This window comes from Onychomys torridus, chromosome 17, assembly GCF_903995425.1.
Source record: "Onychomys torridus chromosome 17, mOncTor1.1, whole genome shotgun sequence".
Classification (NCBI taxonomy): Eukaryota; Metazoa; Chordata; class Mammalia; order Rodentia; family Cricetidae; genus Onychomys; species Onychomys torridus.
In genome coordinates this window covers 44,226,796-44,247,073 of record NC_050459.1, presented here as the reverse complement: position 1 = coordinate 44,247,073, position 20,278 = coordinate 44,226,796, and the positions used below count along the sequence as shown (strand labels likewise).

Sequence of the window (20,278 nt, the reverse complement as noted above, 5' to 3'; positions counted from 1 at the left end):
GCGAATGCTCAGCATTTCAATGGGATTTGCATAGTAGTTTCCTTACACTGAGAATTTCCTCACATTAAAGTAGAAATATAAATTAAAGGAGAATACATGTAAAATAGATCATTTCAGAAAGCTCAAATTGTCATATTTATTTTGAAACTAAGAGAAAAATAATTACTGTATACATGAACTTAATCCCTTTTCATTTAAAAAATCATCAGGGGATTTCTCCTCAGTATTATAATTTATTTTAATTTTATAATTTAGTTTATCATCCCCCTGACATGTTTCTGAGAGTCAGTACTTTCAGAAAGAGACCACTGGGCACCTCACTGTAAAAACAGCTCCATAGAAAAATAATAATATTGTGTTGGTTAGACCATGTTTGAACATTTCATTAACTAGCTGTTCTGATCCAATTCTTCACTCTTTATTCTGGCAAATAGTATGCAGTGGTTATGAAAAGGCTGTGCTTTCACAGGTTACAAGTCAGAACAGAGGACTAATTTTCCAGAAACTGAATTAAACTTGGGGGAAATATTATATAATAAAACCTTTTGTATTCATTCTAGATTCAAGGCAAGTGTGTCCAGTAAAATCCAGCAGGAAAGGTAGTGTTATCCGTCATGCAAAAGGGGATACATGTATAGGAACTAAAAACAAAAAACAAAAATACACTTACCTGGGAAACTGTATCTTAACATGTGTTTGACAACTTAAGCTCTAATAGTTAGGATTATACCAAAAAAATAAAATAAAATAAAATAAATAAACCTGAAAACAAATGAATTGTTTTCTTCATAAATATTTTATGAGAACAATTTCTGTGTCACACAGACCTAAGAAAAGCTCTTAGGGTTAGAGAGATGGCGTGATGGCTAGATTTATGTCAATTTGACACAGCAAGAGTTGTTTTGAAAGGCAGAACTTCAATTGAGAGAATACCATCACCAGATTGGCCTGTGGGCAAACCTGTGGTGCATTTTCTTGATGGATGATCGATGTGGAAGGATCCAGCTCAATATGGGCTGTATCACACCTGGGCATGTAATCCTTGGGGTAATACATATAAATAGAAAAAAAGCAGGCTGAGTAATCCATGAAGAATAAGCAAGTTAGGAATACTTCTCCATACTCTCTATATCAGCTTCTCTAGTTTCCTCTCCCGTTTAGATTCATGCTCTGACATCCTCAGATAATGGACTACAAGCTGTGAGCCGAAATAAAACTTTTCCTAGTTTCTTTTGGTTGAAGTGGTTCATCACAGCAATGGAAACCCTAACTAAGATGGGTAGATGGCTCTGTGGCTAAGAGGGAGTTCAGCTCTTCCAGAGGAACAGAATTTGGTTCCCAGTACCCACATCAGCTGATCTTACATCTTATTTTGCCCTCTGCAAAACTCCACCAAACACTGTGCATACAGAAACAAAGATGCACATACACATTTAGATAGGTAAAAAATAAAATAAACTGTCAAAACCAGAAATGCTCCTTGGGACCATGCTTCTACCAACAGAAGGAAGGGAAAGGTTTATTCATGTTATCCACATGATCATTATGCAGGTAATTGCTTCATAAAGCAAAATGAGGCATATTAAAAACTAACAATGGCTTTTGAAATTTCTGAAATAATGCAATCTGTTGAAGCAAACACAAAGAAACAGCTAATACTAATTATGTGGCAGATACATTTATTTAATATTCAATTTAATGTACAATACACGAAAAGATTGAAAATAGATTCTATCACGCCTCTTTAGAATTCAGAAGAAGGATGTGTGCAGTTTGCTTTTCAAAGCTTTGTTCTTCTGCCTTTGGGACTAAATCATAAAGTTCAACCAGCAAAGCTTTGTTTCCCACAGGACACAGCAGGCAGTGATACTGCACCACGGCTGTAATTCTATAGTGACAGCACATTGGCGACTGACAAAAATCTCTTGGGTGAGAGTGACAGAAGAGTAATATTTTCACAATGGACAGACCGGTGCCTTTGCAAGGTCTGTTTGATTTCAAAGGACATTTCTTTTTATTTTTATTTTTCTGTTGAGATGAAAGTACACAAGACCTTTATGATCAAAACCATCTGACTGCATAATAGAAGTTGCCATAAATAAAATTATAGCGTTTGGTTTCTGAGCTATTTATTGCTTGTGGGTGATTAAGAATATTTCAAAGTATACATAAGTACTATTTATTTTTGATAGAAAGTGATTATGAGGTTATCTTTATTTCTTTCTGATTAATGGCGAATAAATTATTTAGAAAATAGAACGTGCTTGCCTGCTCCCATGAATAGCAAAGAGCATATGTATTTTTATGAGATGATATATTTATTATTTATAGTTAAAAGAATAAATATTTAAATAGATTATAACATAAAATATTTCATTTACATCAAGATTTGAAACAAAGCATATCACACTATTTTAAGTGTTCCTATTTATCTGTGTGAATTTTACTTTACAGTGAATCATTGTGTGAAATCTCAAAACTGTAGGAAAATGGGTAACTGGCTAAAACTACATTAATTTTGTTAAAAATTAACATCTCCAGATTAAATTTTTTAGATTTTAAATTCGAAAATAGATGTTAAATTCTACCACCCTTGAAACCTGTGAAAACTATGAATATTTGTAAACTTTCACATATTTGATGTTAAGATACGTGTTTTAGATTTCAAAGGAAAACAAGAAGCATGCTGCATCTTTATATCAGCATTCCTCATTTCACATTTTCAGCCAGGTATAAAACACACACTCTGCTATTTTTTTTTCAGCCTAGACAAATAGCTGATAGATTTTATTTGGTACTAAAAATGATAGACTTTGTGACAACGTATAAATAACGTTCTATTATAATAAATTGACACTCTGCACTAAGAATAACAAAATTCTACTTATTCACAGATTTGAAGCTGTGTGCTTTGTTTAGGGGTGATCAATGTTGATGAATAATTTAGATTTATAGAGATGACAGTCACTTAGTTACGTCTAAGTTCTGTCTGTTAAATTATGTTCTTAGGCACACACCCTTAACCCTAGTACCCAGGGCACTGAGGCATGATTACTAGTTTGAAGCCAACCTGAGCTATACGGAATATGTATCAAACACACACACACACACACACACACACACACACACACACACACACACACACACACACACACACACCACACACACACGCTCCATACTCCTTGATAGACAGAATGCAGGCAACTTGACTCCACCAAGGTCAGAGTGGTGTCCATAATATACAGGCTTGACTCCACAGGCTCCCGGCTCTAGCCTGTGAAGACCTACTTTGGAACAGTGAGGTGGTGATTAACAACAGGACCCATTCTTATTAAAAATTGACAACTTTGGGTATTCTAGTTTTAGGCTTCTGTGGTTTGAGCAATCCAGGACTTCTTCATAGTCTGCACTCATTCCCTTTGCCCAGCGACCAACTGTGACCACTCGATCTGAATTTTGATTTTCAGGGCAATCTTTCTTAAAATGTTCCACAGAGCCACAGAGTTTGCAGCCACCACCAGCAGCATAGACTCCTTTGGGATTATCAGGGCAGGACCTGGACAGGTGTCCCATCTCTCCACAGACAAAACACTTTGCAAAAGGAAACTCACCAAGCATGGGGTCCACTTGTACTTGGTGATCTCATGCTCTGTGGACCGGCAGCGGTAACAAATTCCAGTGCCCTTGTCCTGACTCTGGAGTGCAGCCGCGCAAACAGCAACTCTGTGGCCAGGTCTTCCACAGTGGAAACACACGATTGCATTTTTCTTCTCTGCTTGTCTTTTTAACCGTCTTTCCTCCCGTCGACTGTCTTTCTTTAAGGCAACCACGATTTCTTCCCGTACTTCCTGGCTGTCTGGCGTGATCAGCTCTCCATGGCGAAGCATCTGCGAGTTATGTTTTAGGTATTCCATGAATCCACTCACATCTTTATTAAAGTACTCTTGTTTTCTTTTTGTTCTTTTTATGTTTTCCTTGAGGTGCATCATTTTTAAGGGACAGCCTACTGATTTGACACTGGTTATGCTTTGGGAGGTTGTGGTCTGGGCTCTCTGAAGACCCCTTCTTCATGCCCTCCCATTATGTTGCAGACAAGGGTCTCTTATTATTCGAGGTATTCACTCTAGCCCATCTGGTCATGGTTTCAGCAGAGGTAATTTATCAATCCTGTGTGAGTCCTCCAGAGCAGCAACACACTCTGCTATTTTAAAACAATTTATTTAGTGAAGTTTTCTTCATGTCTCAATGTTTGAGATGCTTGTAAATAATATTAAGATTTATATTTAATATTTAATTTAATATTAAGGTTGTTTGCGAGACACACACATATAAACAAACACAGTTTAATGTTTTAAAATGTTAGTTACAGAATGTTAGAGTAGCAAACTACTATTCTTCATGTAACTACTTAAGAGAGTGGAGTAGTTATTTTATTATTTTATTTGTCTCATATGTGACATTAAAAGGATTCATATAATTTCAGTATCATCTAATGCTTTCAGTGATGAAGTTCCCTGTGCTCTATTTGACTGAGAAATCATTTGTAATTAGTTAAACTCAGTTATGCATTGCTGTGACGAAATACCTGATGCTATGACAATTTAGGGTAGGAAGGGATGACTCTGACACCTGACTTGAGTGTACAGGATGACAAGGTGGAGAAGGCACGGCAGGAGGAGCTTGATACAGCTCTTGCAGCTCTTCACATTGCCAGCAAGCAGAGAGAGATCAAGGCTGGTGTTCACCTCCATTCTCCTTTTCATTCAGTCTGAGACTTCTCAGGAAAACTTCCCAGACACTCCTTGGTAGACAACCCGGAGGCGTGTATTCTCTCGATCCTAAATCCCATCAAACAGACAAGCATTGGAAATTCACCCTTACAGGATTTTCATCCCTTCTCAGGGCCAAAATTGAATCTCTTTTTTTGGCTTCCACTGGATTCCTTCCTATCAGAATTTCTTCATGGATGTCCTGAAAAGTCAGTTGCTCTTGTTCACAAAGCTAGATTTCCTGAAGGATGTTCACAAAACAATATAAAACCTCTTTGATCTTTTATTTCTATTTAGGATGGGGAACGATGTCAACAAATATACCATAGGTTATTTTAGTATTCAGCAAAACATTCCACATGTATTCTAACTATGTTATTATGAGTCACCTTTTGTTAAGGCTTAGCTCCCATGTACCTGTCTTGGACTACCACAGAACATTTGGAAATGTGATAAAAATTAAATAAAAGGAAAGGAAATGTGAGTAGACACTTTGAGTTTTGGACATACAAAAGGAATCCCTCTGGTACTAGATAGGGAGTTTCTATTTATCAGACATGACGGGGATAAGAGCAGTAAGTTAGTTTATTGTTGCTGCTGAAACAAATATTCACAGCCTTGTATAGCTTGGAACAGCACAAATCCATCAGCTTATAGTTTCTTACAGTCTAATAGAGATCTTAGTTATTTCATATCAAGATGAGGGGATGGATACAGTTGTTTGTTTAGATTGTAGGGAAGAATCATGTCTTGTTTCTAACAACTTCTGGAGGACAACTTTATCTCCTTTCTCCGTTTTCAATGGCAAAACCACTCAGTTTTAGAAACTATGTGTTCTCTGTAGTAGCAGGTGCTGAATGCTCAGTTCCTATCTGGAAGGACTGTTGTGGGTAATTAATTCACTATATTAGTAACAGCATCCATAACAAATCAATTGAAGAAATTGTAGTTGAGCAAGCTGTTTGGTTTGGCTGTGTTAAAGGAAGAAGTTAGACAGGGTATGCCTTTGGAGGAGGCATTCTGTTCTCTCTTGCTCTTTCTGATTCCCAGCTATGTGGAATAATTACCTTTGCTCCACCATTCACTCTCTTTCAGAGGTTGTACCTCCTCACCTTACATGTAAGCAAGTGGAGACCACTTCCCATGAATGCTGTTATTTCTTTTCATGACCTCAGTTGGGAAATCTTCTCTTCTCAGAAACTTCAGTAACTAGAATCAATCAAAAAGATTCTACCTCAAGGGTACCAAGATCATCACAATGGCAAACATGTTTGCCATGCAAAGATATAAATTCTCAGAATCTGAGAATTAATGTATGATGAGGGTAAAGAAATGCACGTTAATTGTTCTATGCCTCATGGAGGATGTTCTCGAATTTTCAATAATATGCTTATGGAGAAAATCGCCCTGGAGGGCAGAAGAGGGGGATGCTCAAGCTGACTGAATACTTGTAGTTTTCTGTTACTTGAAACTCACAGCACTTAAATAATGCTTACAGTTTGTTCTAGTAATTAATTTACTTATTTTGTAACATCTAAATGTGGTTAAATGTTAAAGTAGCTAGAATAATAAGTCAAATGTTATCAGAGATGGTACCAATAGCCAATAGTAAGATACACATTTAAGTAGCTACACTTATCTAATAAGTTTTCATCTGTTGATATTATACTTATTTATTTATTTAATATCTATCTATCTATCTATCTATCTATCTATTTATTTATTTATTTATTTATTTATTTATTTAGGTTTTTGAGACAGGGTTTCTCTGTGTAGCTTTGCGCTTTTCCTGGAACTCACTCTGTAGCCCAGGCTGGTCTCAAACTCATAGAGATCTGCCTGGTGCTGCCTCCTGAGTGCTTGAATTAAAAGTGTGTGCTACCACTGCCTGGCTTCAATTTGTTGATACTTTAAAAGACAGAGTTGAAGATGAGATGAAACTTGTTTTAAAATTTTTCAAAGATTGATGAAAATTATTTACAAAAAGTCATTAATTCATATTGTTATCTATATTACTCTTGAGTTAGTGAATGAAATTAGAATGAAAAATGACAGTTAACATTAACCCATTATCCAAAGTATTTTAAATGAACTGTCTTCTGTAACACCTTAAACAACAAGGTAATATAGATATCAGTGTTTATGTTTTACAAGTCAGAAAACCAAAGGTCACTGTAATCTTGTCCATTATTATAAGCATATTTAATTGGCAGTGACTCCAGATTGGGACTCTGATTTTATCATCTATTTTGGGGAAGTGTGCTAGAATAGCATTATTATAGAAGCATATTTCCATTTTTGATTACTACTTGAGTGATTTTAGATTTTCTTCCTAATGATCTGAGACAATGCTGATACTAATTTGAATCATGATACTAGTTTGTCAGTGTGTATTGACTCTTTAAGTTTTCCAGATAATCTATGAATTTATTTAATATTAAGTAAGTCTGGCATCAATTCTCAGGTTGATGGCATTTTATTGTAAAATATATAATATAATTATCAGTTCCAGGCTAATTCTAGAATTATATGGCCGAGGGATGTCAGAAGTAGCTAAGTCAGTCCCTTGGTAATGATCTTGCCTTGATCAGTATTTACCTGATGACCACCAGTAGAGCAGGAAAGGGCATGATCTTGGTAGAATGCTCTTGGTTCTTCCTTGTATTTAGATATAACATATAAAATCTATTTCCCACACATTAAGAACACCATAAATCATTTTAAGAGTCCGTTCATATTCATAAATTAGAACAAAGCCTTTGGATTTACTAGTGTGGTGATTGTGTGATGTTTTGATCTTTAAAATTGAGACTTTAAGAACATTGATACACAGATACCATAAATTATCTTGTTTCCATGTTCAATGACCATTAACTTTTCAGTCCAAATGAATTATTATCTTTTAAAAGATTTTTTTTTCTGATGTGTTAGAGCTTTCTCTGCATGTATGAAAGCACACTGCTTTGGTGCCTGGTGCCTGCAGAGATCAGAAGAGATTTGATCCCTTGGAACTGGTTGGTTGTAAACTGCCAGGTGGATGCTAAGAACAGAACCCAGATCCTCCGCAAAAACATCCGGTACTCTAAGCCTCAGTGTTGTGTCAATGAACCTCTCAAAATGATTTTTAACTGATCATTATTCATGGAAAGAAAAAAACTACACAGGAAGAAGCTCAATTAATTGAAATTAAAATAATTATACTTAAAATTACATATTTTGTGATTTTTGTGTGTCTTGCCTGATTACTCGTTTGTATCAGCAATTATTTCTTCATTTCTTACCTTCTTCAGCATAATGCCACTGGAATGTTGTAGTGACAAGCTGAGACACTAGTATTGATATTTGGAGAGGAAACATTCTATCATATGTTCACCATATATCAATATGCTATGTATTATTTTTGATAGTTTGTATAGTTATGTAAAATATACCCATTATTGCTTTGCCAAGCTTGATACAACATCCCCATATTTTTTTTTTTACTTTTTGTGAGAAAGAATGTTATATAGTACTGCTAAAAATTCCATACCAGTATTACCAGCTGTTTTTGATTGTTGTTTCAAAACAGCATTTTTCTGAAATGTTTTCACACCAAAAGATGCTAATGGGTATTTCATTTACCCAGTTTAGGACAGCTAATATCACTTTTCTCCTAGATTCTAGTTTCATAAACATGAACAGTCCCTTCTCTTGTATAAATGAATTTCTTTTCTACTATGATGACAGGTGTTTGACAATGATCTGAGAAACTTGGTGTTAAACATGACAAATAATTTTGTTTTTCTTCTTCTCAAATGAATTGAGAAGACAGATGTGGTGGCACACAGCTGTAACTCCAGCACTTTGGGGGTGGAGCCAGGAAGACATGAGGTGACAGATCATCCTCAGCTAGCTGGAGACCCCTTTTGGGTTAATAGAAACTCTCTCTCAAAAACAAAGAACTAATCAAAAATATAAAAGTCTTCATTTTTTAAAAATTAAATCTTCTCTCATACATTACAACCTAATCACAGTTTCCTCTCCCTCCACACCTTCCAACCCCCCTCCATTTCCTTCCTCCCCCAGATCCACTCTGCCATTTCCCTTCAGAAAAGAGCATGCCTCTAAGGACTATCAACGAGCCAGGCATAAGAAATCAAAATAAGACTAGGCAAAACCCTTCATATCAAGGCTGGACAAGGCAATCCAATAGGAGGAAAAAGGTCCCAAGAGCAGGCCAAAGAGTCAGAGATATCCGACTTCCACTGTGAGGAGTCAGAACACCAATCTACACAACCATAATGGATATGTAATAAATTAGCTCTGAGATTGCTGCTTCAGTCTCTGTAAGCCCCTAATGAGCCCTGCTTAGTTAATTTTGGGGGCTATGTTCTTCTGGTGTCCTTGATGCCTCTGCCTGCAACAATCCTTCCTCCTCCTCTTCAGCAGGATTCCCCGAGCTCCGTTTAATATTTGGCTGGGAGTATCCATCTGTTCTCATCAGCAACCAGAGGGAGCTTCTCTGATAATTGGGGTAGGCGTCTATCTATGAGTATAATATAATACCATTAGGAATCATTTCATTGACTAGTATTTTTTGTTTTATTTTGTTTTTTTTTTATTTTTTTAATGTTTTGTTTTATTTTTCATTTGTTTGTTTGTTTGTTTGTTTATTTATTTATTTATTTATTTATCGTCATTAGTGTTTGGTACTATCCTAGATCTCTGAGCTATTCAGCCTCTGGTTCCTGGCCATCTAGGCAAGGTCAGGTGTGGGCTTCCTCTAGTGGCATGGGCCTCAAGTTGGACAAGTCATTGGGGTGAGGGTGTGGGGTCACTCTCACAAGTTCTGAGCCATCTTTGCCCCAGAACATCTTTCAGGCAGGAAACACTGTAGGTCGAGGGTTTTGTGACTGAGTCGAGGTCCTAGACCCACCACTGGAAGCCTTGCCTGGTTACAGATTGGCCGGTTCAGGCTCCATTATCCTCCTTCACTAGGAGTCTTCACTAGAGTCACCCTTGTAGATTCCAGGGAGTTTCCATCATACTAGGTTCCCCTTGCCCCTCATGCCTCCCACTTCCAGCCTTCTCTCCAAGCGCTCTTTTCCTCCCACCTCCCCACCTGCCTTGAATCCCTCCTGTTTTCACCATACCTGCCTCCAGCCCACCTGAGAAATCGATTTTACCCCTCTCCCTTTCCTTGACAGATCCATGTTACCCACGGCCCCATAGCCTTCCTTGTTACTTAGCCCATCTGGGTCTGTGGACTGTAGCAAGATTACCATTTACTTTATACCTAATATCCATTTATAAGTTAAGTATCATATTTGTCCAAAAGTCTTTAAAGGGATCCCCTTAGGACAGAGAGATTGCTCAGTGGTCAGGAGTACTTTTGCTCTTTCAGAGGACTCTCATTTCCAGCAGGAACATCGACTCCACTTCTAGGTGATCTGATGCCCTCTTCTGGTTTCGGTAGGTACTGCAAACACACACACACTCACACACACACACACACACACACACACACACACACACACACACACACCTGTTCACAAAGTCACAGTCAGTCACTGATTCATACACATACATAAAATTAAACATTCTAAAAATGTCTTTATCCATGGACTTATTGACGTAATGCATTTTTCCTCACTGAGATATTCCACTTCTCCTGACAACTTGGGTGCTGTTCCAATATGCAAATTCTAGTAATTTTGCATTATTTTTAAAGGTTTGATAATGAGAATATTAAGACATCTCCAAAATGGGTGAAGGTAGGTATGCTTTCTAAATGATTGTGAAAAAAAAGCTTCATAAAATTTTAAAAAATGCAGGCTTTTCCTCTGTCATGTGGGTGACCATTGTGTAGCTTGATCTGTTGTGGGGTCCCTGGCAGTGGGACCAGGACTTACACCAGGTGCATAAACTGACTTTTTGGAGCCCATTCCCTGTGGAGGAATATCTTGCTCAGCCTTGATGCAGGGGGGAGGGGCTAGGTCCTGCCTCAATTTAGTATGCCAGACTTTGTCAACTACCCTTCTGAGGAGTAGATGGGGGGTGGGATGTGGGAAAGGTAGAAGGGGCAGGGGAAGCAGAGAAGGGGGAACTGGAGATAGTATATAAGATGAAAAAATAAATAAAAAAATAAGTTTAAAAAAAGTATAGAAGGTTTGGTATTTAGCTCAGTGGTAGAATGCTTGCCTAGCAAGCACAAGGCCCTGGGTTCGATCCTCAGCTTCCAAAAAAAAAAAAAAAAAGGATAGAGACAAACAAATAAAAAACAAAAACAACAATGCCTACTTTTGATCATTGTTAATGTGTGTTTGCTTTGTTTTCAGTGTTCTTGTTTTTTATTTGCATACATATTCATATTTTCATTGCAATATATGTATACATGCACACAATTGAGGCAAAATATCCTTGAATGCTACATGAGAGGCTTTTTTGATGATTAGCTGTGGAATTCAAAAGGATTATATAAGAAGAAACAATTCATGAATAAAACCTAATAATGGAAATTTAGGTTTCTCAAGGTAAAATTTTTGTTTGTTTATTTTTTTACTCTGAATTTATGTAGCAGGAAAGGGAATTCATTACAATAAGTATTCATAGACTGCACACTCTCTGCCTTGTGTAGTGTTACTCATGGAAATAGAAGCTAAGTGTGAGAAAGCAATTCAACACTCACAGAGTATATGATGTAGTTAAGAGAATTGAGACAAAGAAATATAAGAAAATGAAATAATTAAGGGAAAAATACATCTTCTCATACACATTAGTTTTTAATAACTTGCAATTTTTGTGATTTAAAACAACTCTAAGGAGTGTTAAGAAAATATTTAATTATGCTCACTCTTAAAAAACATATTATTTATTTATTCTCTGTAAAATCCATTCTAAGAGCTTTCCCAGGAAACACAGCTACATGAAGGAAACATTTAAAAAATAAACCTTGTAATTTATTCAGCTCCACAAATGACATAGAAGGACAAATGATCTCAATTTCTTATATATTGTTCACTTAATGATCAGTTTAGGGTAATTCATGATAAGATTAGAGAAAATGCTCAATATAATTTCATATTGCCTGTCATAAATCAGTCAATGGCATTCAAGAAATGTTACCTTAATTATTCTTTATGATTAAAAAGGTGCTCTGTTATCAACTGTGATCATTGTGTGATGATGATGACCTGTCTGTCATTTGGCTTATTCACTGTACACTGTTGTCCAAACAAGCTCTTGGTAAATACCTAATGTAGCACATGAATGGAAAACAACTGTATCCACACATTCAGTCTTCTAATATTTACTATTAGGCTATTAATGTATTAATTTAGCTGACATAAACATTTGGAAGGTGTACTCATTACCTGTGCCTCCTCTTTTTAGTAGTATAAAAATAGATTGTTTTTCCATGTGATGTGAAAGTGGAAAGGGGAATACTGGTGGTGGAAGCATATTGAAGGAGGAGGTCAGGGAAAATGGAGACGAGCAGAGGGAGGGGTCATCAACCAAAACTAAATAGGTATAAAATGATTTGATAAGCTAATTAAAAAATAAAAGAAATACAAATTAAAAGCAAGTACAGTGTACGTTCTTGGACTTCAATGTTGGTTCATCTCTATTCTGTGATCATGTATCTTCAAGTCTTACATTATTTTCCTTGCATGACATATGTGTTTTAATAAATGGTTTGGGTTGATAAAATACTTATCTGTGGCAAGGCACATTGTACATAAAAATGAATGACCTCACAACTTTCATCCAATTAGGATTTATTTTATGATTATTGTAGATGGGGAGGGCTCTTTAAGTAAATAACAATAGTCTCCTTTGAAGCTAAGTTGGGAGAACTAAAAGAGAGCAAGAGTGACTTTCTTTTTCAGCTCTCTGGGGTTGATACTGTGAGATAACTACCATACACCCCCTTTGATGGATAGCTCAGAAATGATCATATCACTTCTTAATATTGAGAAGAGTCTACATTCAAAAGCACTGAGATTTGATAGCGTTGGCAAAATGGCTTAGAGAAGAAACTGCCTGACAGGCAAACAAAAGACTTAAGGTCAGATCTCAGGTACCCACTTAAAAGCTCATCACTGGTGGAGGTGGTAGAGACAACTGGATGCCTGAATAATTAGCAAAAACCAAGATCTCTAGTTTCAATACTATACCTACACTTAACAAAATAGGCCATATTTAAGAAGTGTAGAACACAGTCAAGATACCCAAAATCACCCTCTAATACACACAGACACAGACATACATACAGACAGACAGACACACACACACACACACACACACACACAGACATACAGACACATACACACTCTTTCTTAGATGTCATATTCCTTTCCTTTTTTCCCTCAGACACTCTTCTCTGTATTAAATTTATATTTTCATATTTCGCAGCTTTCTGAGAAGCTAAAGATACACCCAATGCCTCCCCAGTTTCAAAGATGATTTTTATATAGTTTTCTGATTCATAGGTATTAAAAGACTTACATTTTTACATAATCAATTCATTATGGAATGTCAGAAAAGTAACTACCTGTTCATATTTGTATTCTCCATACCTACATGTCACAAGAGATAGTAATATTGTGTGAAAAATAAGGCAACTAAGCCATGCAATGTCCGTGATATAGTGTTCAATTTGTGAAGATTGTATTTGCAAAATAATATCTGAAGATCCCAAGTTTTAATGCATCCAAAGAAATAAACACAAGTACATATAGGTTGTTTCTGGATGAACTAGACTAAGAAACTGTATTTTTTTTTTCTGTGTTCGTAGATCAGATCTCATTCTTGTTCATACCATACACAGTAATCAGATTTGTGATTATATTGAAGGTGAAGTAGAATGCCTGAATAAGAGCCCTGCTCCTGATAACTCAAATGCCCCTCCAACTTATAAAAGTATCAAGAGCACTGAAATATTTCTGTCACAAAGTTTTGCTACCACACGGTTAAACCCTCCAGTATATTACAAGGACTTTTACAAGAGAATATGAGACACCAAGCAGCAAGTTAATGAGAAGAGACACTCTCTGCTGAATCCTGCTCCTAACTGTAGCAGGATTTCTTTGGGGCCACCAACCTACTCCTAAATAAAGACACGGAGACTTAATACTAGTGATGAATGTTTGGCCTTAGTTTATGCTTGCCCTACTAGCTCATATAACTTAAATTAACCTGTTTCTCTTCATCTATGTTTTACCTCTTTCATCTTTCTGTAAGTTCGTAAGTTCTACTCCATATCTGGCTGGCTGGTGGATGCCTGGCTGATTTGCCCCAGGTGTCTCCCTCTCTTTCTCCCTTATTCTCTTCCCTGGAGCCTAGATTTCTCCTCTTACTTATTCTCTCTTCCCATCAGCCCCTCCTATCTCTCTCCTGCCCAGCTATTGGCCATTCAGCTCTTTATTAGACCAGTCAGGTGCCTTAGGCAGACAAGGTGAAACAAATACAACACATCTTCACATGATTAAACAAACACAGCATAAACAAAGGTAAGACATCTTTGGCTTGTTAAAGTAGTATTCCACAATGCCTAATAGATTCAGAGTCAGTTAATTCTGTGCCTGGGCCAAGAGTAACTTCCCCCAGTATTATTCCTTCCTTTTTTGCTGCTCTCTTCTCTTGAAGGAATATTCTCAGATGGCTGGTACGCTGTGAAATTACACTCAGGGAAAAATCTCTCATTGAGAAACTGAAGTCTAAACCTATGTTATTTCACTTAGCAGTTGTGCACAACTGAAGATCAAGTGGAACAAAGTGAGTAAACTGGCTTGGGGGATGGACACTTAGTATAGTGAGTTTGGGGGACAGAACAACCTTCAGATCCCTAAAACCCACACCATACTGATGATAGTGCCACTATATGCCCTTGTCTCTTAAACCAATTAGCTTTGGTTTTATATGAGCATTCAAACAATCTTTTGTTTTCCTTGTTTCTCCCCCAACACCCTAATACTTTCTCTATTCATTTTTTATGCTACTTACTTCAGCCTTTTCAGAGACAATGACAAATACTATCACCTTTGAAGTTATTTACAAAACAATTTAACAGCCCACTGTTCACTAATAGCGTTATTTTATTCCAAAGGACAATAAACACATTTTTCTTAGTATTCGTGGGATCACAGCTTTCGTACCACAGTATTCTCATATTAGCTTACATTGATTAGTTATTCTAGATGTCATCTTGAAAGTTATATTATCTGACCTTCAAAGACTCTCTGTGTGATTTTGTATACAATTCATAATATCTGACTAAGAGTTAATGCATTAGGACTGTAGACTCTGGATCATGGACGTCATTTTATACAACATGTTCTTTGAAATATGCAAAAGCAGGGTCAAGCTTCTTGTGTCCTTTGCATCCTTTGCATCTTCTTCTTTTACATTTGAACTAAAAAGTGTCAAGGCTAGCTGTCTAGGTTCATATTGATTATGCAAATCGTATCGATCAGTTTTTAATCATTAATAGTTTTAACTGCCTCAGCATCAAGAAGAAAAATCTAGCTGTAGGCCTTAATGTTTTGGTAGAGCCATCATAGGAGAAATTTAGTAGAAATTATTTCTTTGTTACATAAATAAATAAGTTAACTTATATGTTCATACATTTGAAGACACCAAAATCTGCTCAGAATAAAAAATGAAACCTCTTTTCATTTTTGCCCTATTTCCTAAAGGTAATACTCTTGGAAAAATTTTGATTTTAAGACTTATTACTCTAAATGACTTGACTTCATGTACATAACAACCAAATCTGAAAATAAATATTTATGATTGTAGAAAAGATAATGGTACCTCAAAAAATAACTAATGCCCAATTAGTACATCACTTTACCTAGCCTTTCTAATCTTTCAGGACTATATTATAGGCTATACATTTTTTTTGTCAAAATAAATCATATATAAAATATAGAGAGAATGCTCATTTGTTGTATAATCTGTCAGAGGACATAAAACATTTGAGTCATAAAAGTAGCTCAGCTTTAATGTTAGCATTGTTTCTTTGATTGAGATGTATTTTTAATGATGTTCAACCATAGCAATTCCATACACATTTCCCCCTTTTTCTTTCTCCTTTCTCTTACCTCCCTTGAAAGCCCACTCACATGGCTCTTACTCATTCCCTAACCTGTTAGTATTCCAAATGAAGTACATGGCTCTAATGTTCTAAGGTAATATCCACAAATGAGACAAAACATGTGGCACTTGTATTTCTGGGTCTGGATTAGTTCATTCATGATGTTCCAAGCTCCAGCCACTTACCTGCAAATTCTAAAATTTCATTGTTCTTAACATCTGAGGATTACTTCACTGTCTAAATAGACTTTGTTTTCACTATACATTTCCACGCTGATAGACATCTAGCCTACATTTATTTCCTTGCTATTGTGAACAGAGCAGCAATGAAATTTAACGTCCAAAAAACACAGAGCCAGCACAAATTGGACTGGATGAGTTTATTTAAAATGAGGACACAAAGTTGGGTGAGTATAGAATGGGGGATAAATGGAGGAGAGTTGGGAAGAGGGATAAAGATGATAAAAATGCCACATATGAAATTCTCAGAGAAATAACAAAATATGTATTAAAACAGAAAATATCCTGAAATGAGACTATATATAAAATTAACTGAAACTTTGTTTTTTCTGTATTATTGTAAATCAGCCTCTGTTGACAAGAATGTATATTTGTGTATTCATGTACATAATACACACACATATATATGTCTTACAATAGTCTATATCATTAATGGCAACTTAAGATTTGAATTTATAAAAATAGAATTATGAAATTTGGACAAAAATGTAAGCAATAAAAATTACCCTATTTTTTTTCAAGAAGCATATTTTAATAGTTTGATACTTTCTTCATACAAGCTTTCTGTGTACCCGTGATTGTTAGCAGTCTTAGGAAAGATCTAGTAGAGTGATGGAATTACATCATCTTGATTCTTCTCTGGCATTCTGACTTTGTGCTGATTGATATGACCTAGCCACCTATACATGATATAAAAAAAGGCATGTAATAAGGCAATATCATGGAAATGATTAATATGTAAATATAACGTATGTGTTTCCCAATGTCTGTCATTTGTTTCCTACTTTGCTAACCTGGGAAAAATCAGGAGATTCAAATGAAAATTCACACCTCCAGGAGAGTTTGGCATGAGCAGATAATTAGAGCAGCTGTTGTCACACTGAACATGCCATGATTAAGTTTAGAAATGGATAACTTTGGCTGGGCAGTGGTGGAGCACACCTTTTATCCAAGCACTGGGGAGGCAGAGGCAGGCAGATATCTGTGAGTTCAAGGCCAGCCTGGGCTACTAAGTAAGTTCCAGGAAAGGCACAAAGCTACACAGAGAAACCCTGACTCAAAAAAAAAAAAAAAGAAAGAAAAGAAAAGAAATGGAGAACGTTGTATTTAAGACTCACACAAGTTTAGAAATGGATAACGTAGTATTCAAGACTCTCACTCACCTCCAAGAGGAGCTAGAAAATAGTAAAAATGGAGTGAGAAAACCATGACAGGGTTTCTTTCTGTACCTCTCAGGACTTTTCTTCTCTTTCAGTGTTTGAATATTTTTACTTTGGTCCTAGTAATATTAATATGAAAATAATTTCATTTTTTAATCACTGAATATGCTTTGGAAATATTTCCAATAATTACTACAGTATAAAACTTTTAAAAGTACTTTACAATGCGTTAGTGAAAGTACACCACATGGTATCCCAGAAGACATAACTCAAAGTGCTACTTCAGGAAAAATTCTCAAAGATACTAGGAATTTTAAAGTAGAGGTAGTAAACTCTTTTACATAGTATAAGTTACTTATGCTAGTAGTCCCCATGTTGCTTTAAATAAATATACATTTCTTTTTTTTTAATACTGTGTTTGCATTCTTTTCTCCTTTCCTGTACCTCTAAGTCTGCCCATATCCATCCCATTCAAATTCATGACCGTATCCTTTCATACATTTACTTCTTGTCAAGTTAATTTAGTATTGTTCACTTAGTTTTTGCTTTTAAGGCTGATTACTTCGGATTGGAGAAGATTGATTCTTACATTTTTGATAGCTATCTGTTAGCTTTCTATTGCTGTGATAAAAACCTTGACAAAAACTGAGTTTGATGGGAGTGTGTTTATTTGGCTTAAAAGTTACAAACCAGTGAGGGCCATTTGCTGTGGATATTCCTTTGTATAAATAAAATGCTGATTGGCCAGTAGCCAGGCAGGAAGTGTAAGTGGGACAAGCAGAGAAGAGAATTCTGGGAACAGGAAGGCTGAGTCAATAGACACTGCCAGCCGGTGCCATGAGTACCAATATGTAAGATACTGGTAAGCCACGAGTTATGTGGCAAGGTACAGATTTAGAGAAATGGGTTAATTTAAGATGTAAGAACTAGATAGCTAGAAGCCTGAGCCATTAGTCCGAACAATTTAAATAATGTAAGCATCTGTGTGTTTATTTTATAAGTGGGTTACCTGGGCTTGGCAGGACCAGATAGAAAAATCTCCAGCTACAAATAGCATGCAACATGGGGCAAGAGTTTCCACCTAAAACCTGAGAAAAGAAAGATTCTAAAACGGAGGTAAAAACAGCTTCCTAGTTGTCTCTCTCAAGTTAGTGGCAGCTTGCAGGGGGTTTGAACTACTATGGCAGGTTACTGTTGTATGTGTTTGACCAGCAGTATGGCTGGAATGAGGCATCTATAAGAGACACATTACACTGCATGGTGGATTTAGTCTTTGCTAGTACAAAAAAAAAAAAAAAAAAAAAAAAAAAAGAAAGAAAAAAAAAAGAAAAAAAAGAAAAGAAGAAAAAGAGGTTTCTGTGCTACACACTGCTTTGAGAGAAGCATAGAACCACTCTTTCTAAGAGTTGATGGCCCAGAGTTGGCAGTAAAGTACCACTGCCAGGTTGGGAAGCTAAGGTGGGCAGAGCCACCAGCCAAAGCTGATATTTTAGCCCTAGTAATGCTGCAGTTTAAAACAATAGATTCACAATAAGACAGATTCAGATGGAACAAGACTTTAAATGCTTTGCAATGTGTGTAAAAATGTACATAGGCTTAAAGGAGAGAAAAGAAGAAATATATACAGTTATATAAAAAACTAGATAGTTTTAAAAATAAAGTTTTTAAAGAGACAGTAAAGGTAGTATAAAAAAATAAGCCAAGTAAAGATGGATATTACACAGAGAACCTGGATTGTGTTGTCTTTGGGATTTTTAACTGCAGAAAAACATTTGATTTTAAAAGTTGTTGAGTTAAGCCAATATGTATATTTTAAAGGTATCTTGGCTTCAAAATTTGGATATAAGGATATATTTCTTTGGAAAGGAGGCTCTGCTTTTATTTCCACAGAAAGCAAGAGGCTATGGATTTGTTCCAGATTAAGATACATCAGGTTTGACCATCCAAGACCCCCTGAAAGGTCTCTGATGACAGCATGGCCCAGATGATCCAACATCCGGAATGGTTTCAAGTCAACTGGCTCAGACAATACACCCTCATGGGCTACTCCATAATCCTAAAATTTTCTTTGTGTCCCCCATAAGACACAGCGCCCCCCCCCCCTCCAGCAGGAAGTAGTAAGAGAAACTATGCCCAAATTCCCAAATATACGAAGCTGGCTGTGGAGATGGAACTGGATCACTCCTTCTCTAAACACAAACAAAATGCTGAAAAAAAAAAAAAAGTTGAGGGATTCTTTTGTCCAATATCAGAAGAGCCCTCTGGTGTGGAACAGAAAAAAACAAAAACAAAAACAAAAACAGTATTTTATTTAAAACATGTTGAATATAAATGCATCTCTTTCTAAAGAAGAAAAGGGGATATGATATAGATATGGTAGGATGAAAGAGTAGATTATGAAATCTACTTTTAAAGAGCATCTTGTTTAAAATGTTTTACATTGCTATGGATTTTAGTTTATTGATACAAGTTTAAACTTAATTTTGTTATATTGTATATATATTTCTCTTCTCATTTGAGGTATTATGTTTATGAAACTCATTTAGATTGTAATGGATAATTAAGAAATACAGATTAATAATTAGTCTTCTGTGATAGTCAAACTTGTATTATGTTAGTTAAGTTTTCTAGGTATACATAGATATATTTCAGATAGGTAATTTTCAAACACTTTAAAGACCTACAGAATATGCTATTTAAAATATTTTTAAAAATTTAGACTTTCTGGACAGTGAGACATGTCTGCTACTGGCAGCACCAACTTACTTCAGAGAGGAGGATGGGCATCGAAGACATTCCATATCTTCTTTTTTAGCAGAAATAGCCATTTGGGCAAGAAACTGTTCTTGCCTAGACTGCTTGATTGACTGGATATGCAGGACCCACAGAAAAGTGACCACTGAAATTTGCTTGGCAAAATATACCTGCAGGTTCCTGCTTCACAGAGGAAACTGCCAGCCATTCTACAGGAAACAGAAAAGTGACTGAGAGACTCTAGGTCTGTGAGCTGAAGACAGCTGCCCCAGCTTTACA

At 36.1% G+C, this 20,278-nt stretch overlaps 1 protein-coding gene and 1 pseudogene across 1 annotated transcript in view; one reads left to right on the top strand and one right to left on the bottom strand.

The window, feature by feature from the left end:
• Tenm3 (teneurin transmembrane protein 3) overlaps nucleotides 1-20,278 on the top strand; it is a 2,620,641-nt gene that overhangs the window by 26,625 nt on the left and 2,573,738 nt on the right. The gene's annotated exons all lie outside the window — the stretch shown is intronic.
• LOC118568904 lies at nucleotides 3,332-4,140 on the bottom strand (annotated as a pseudogene).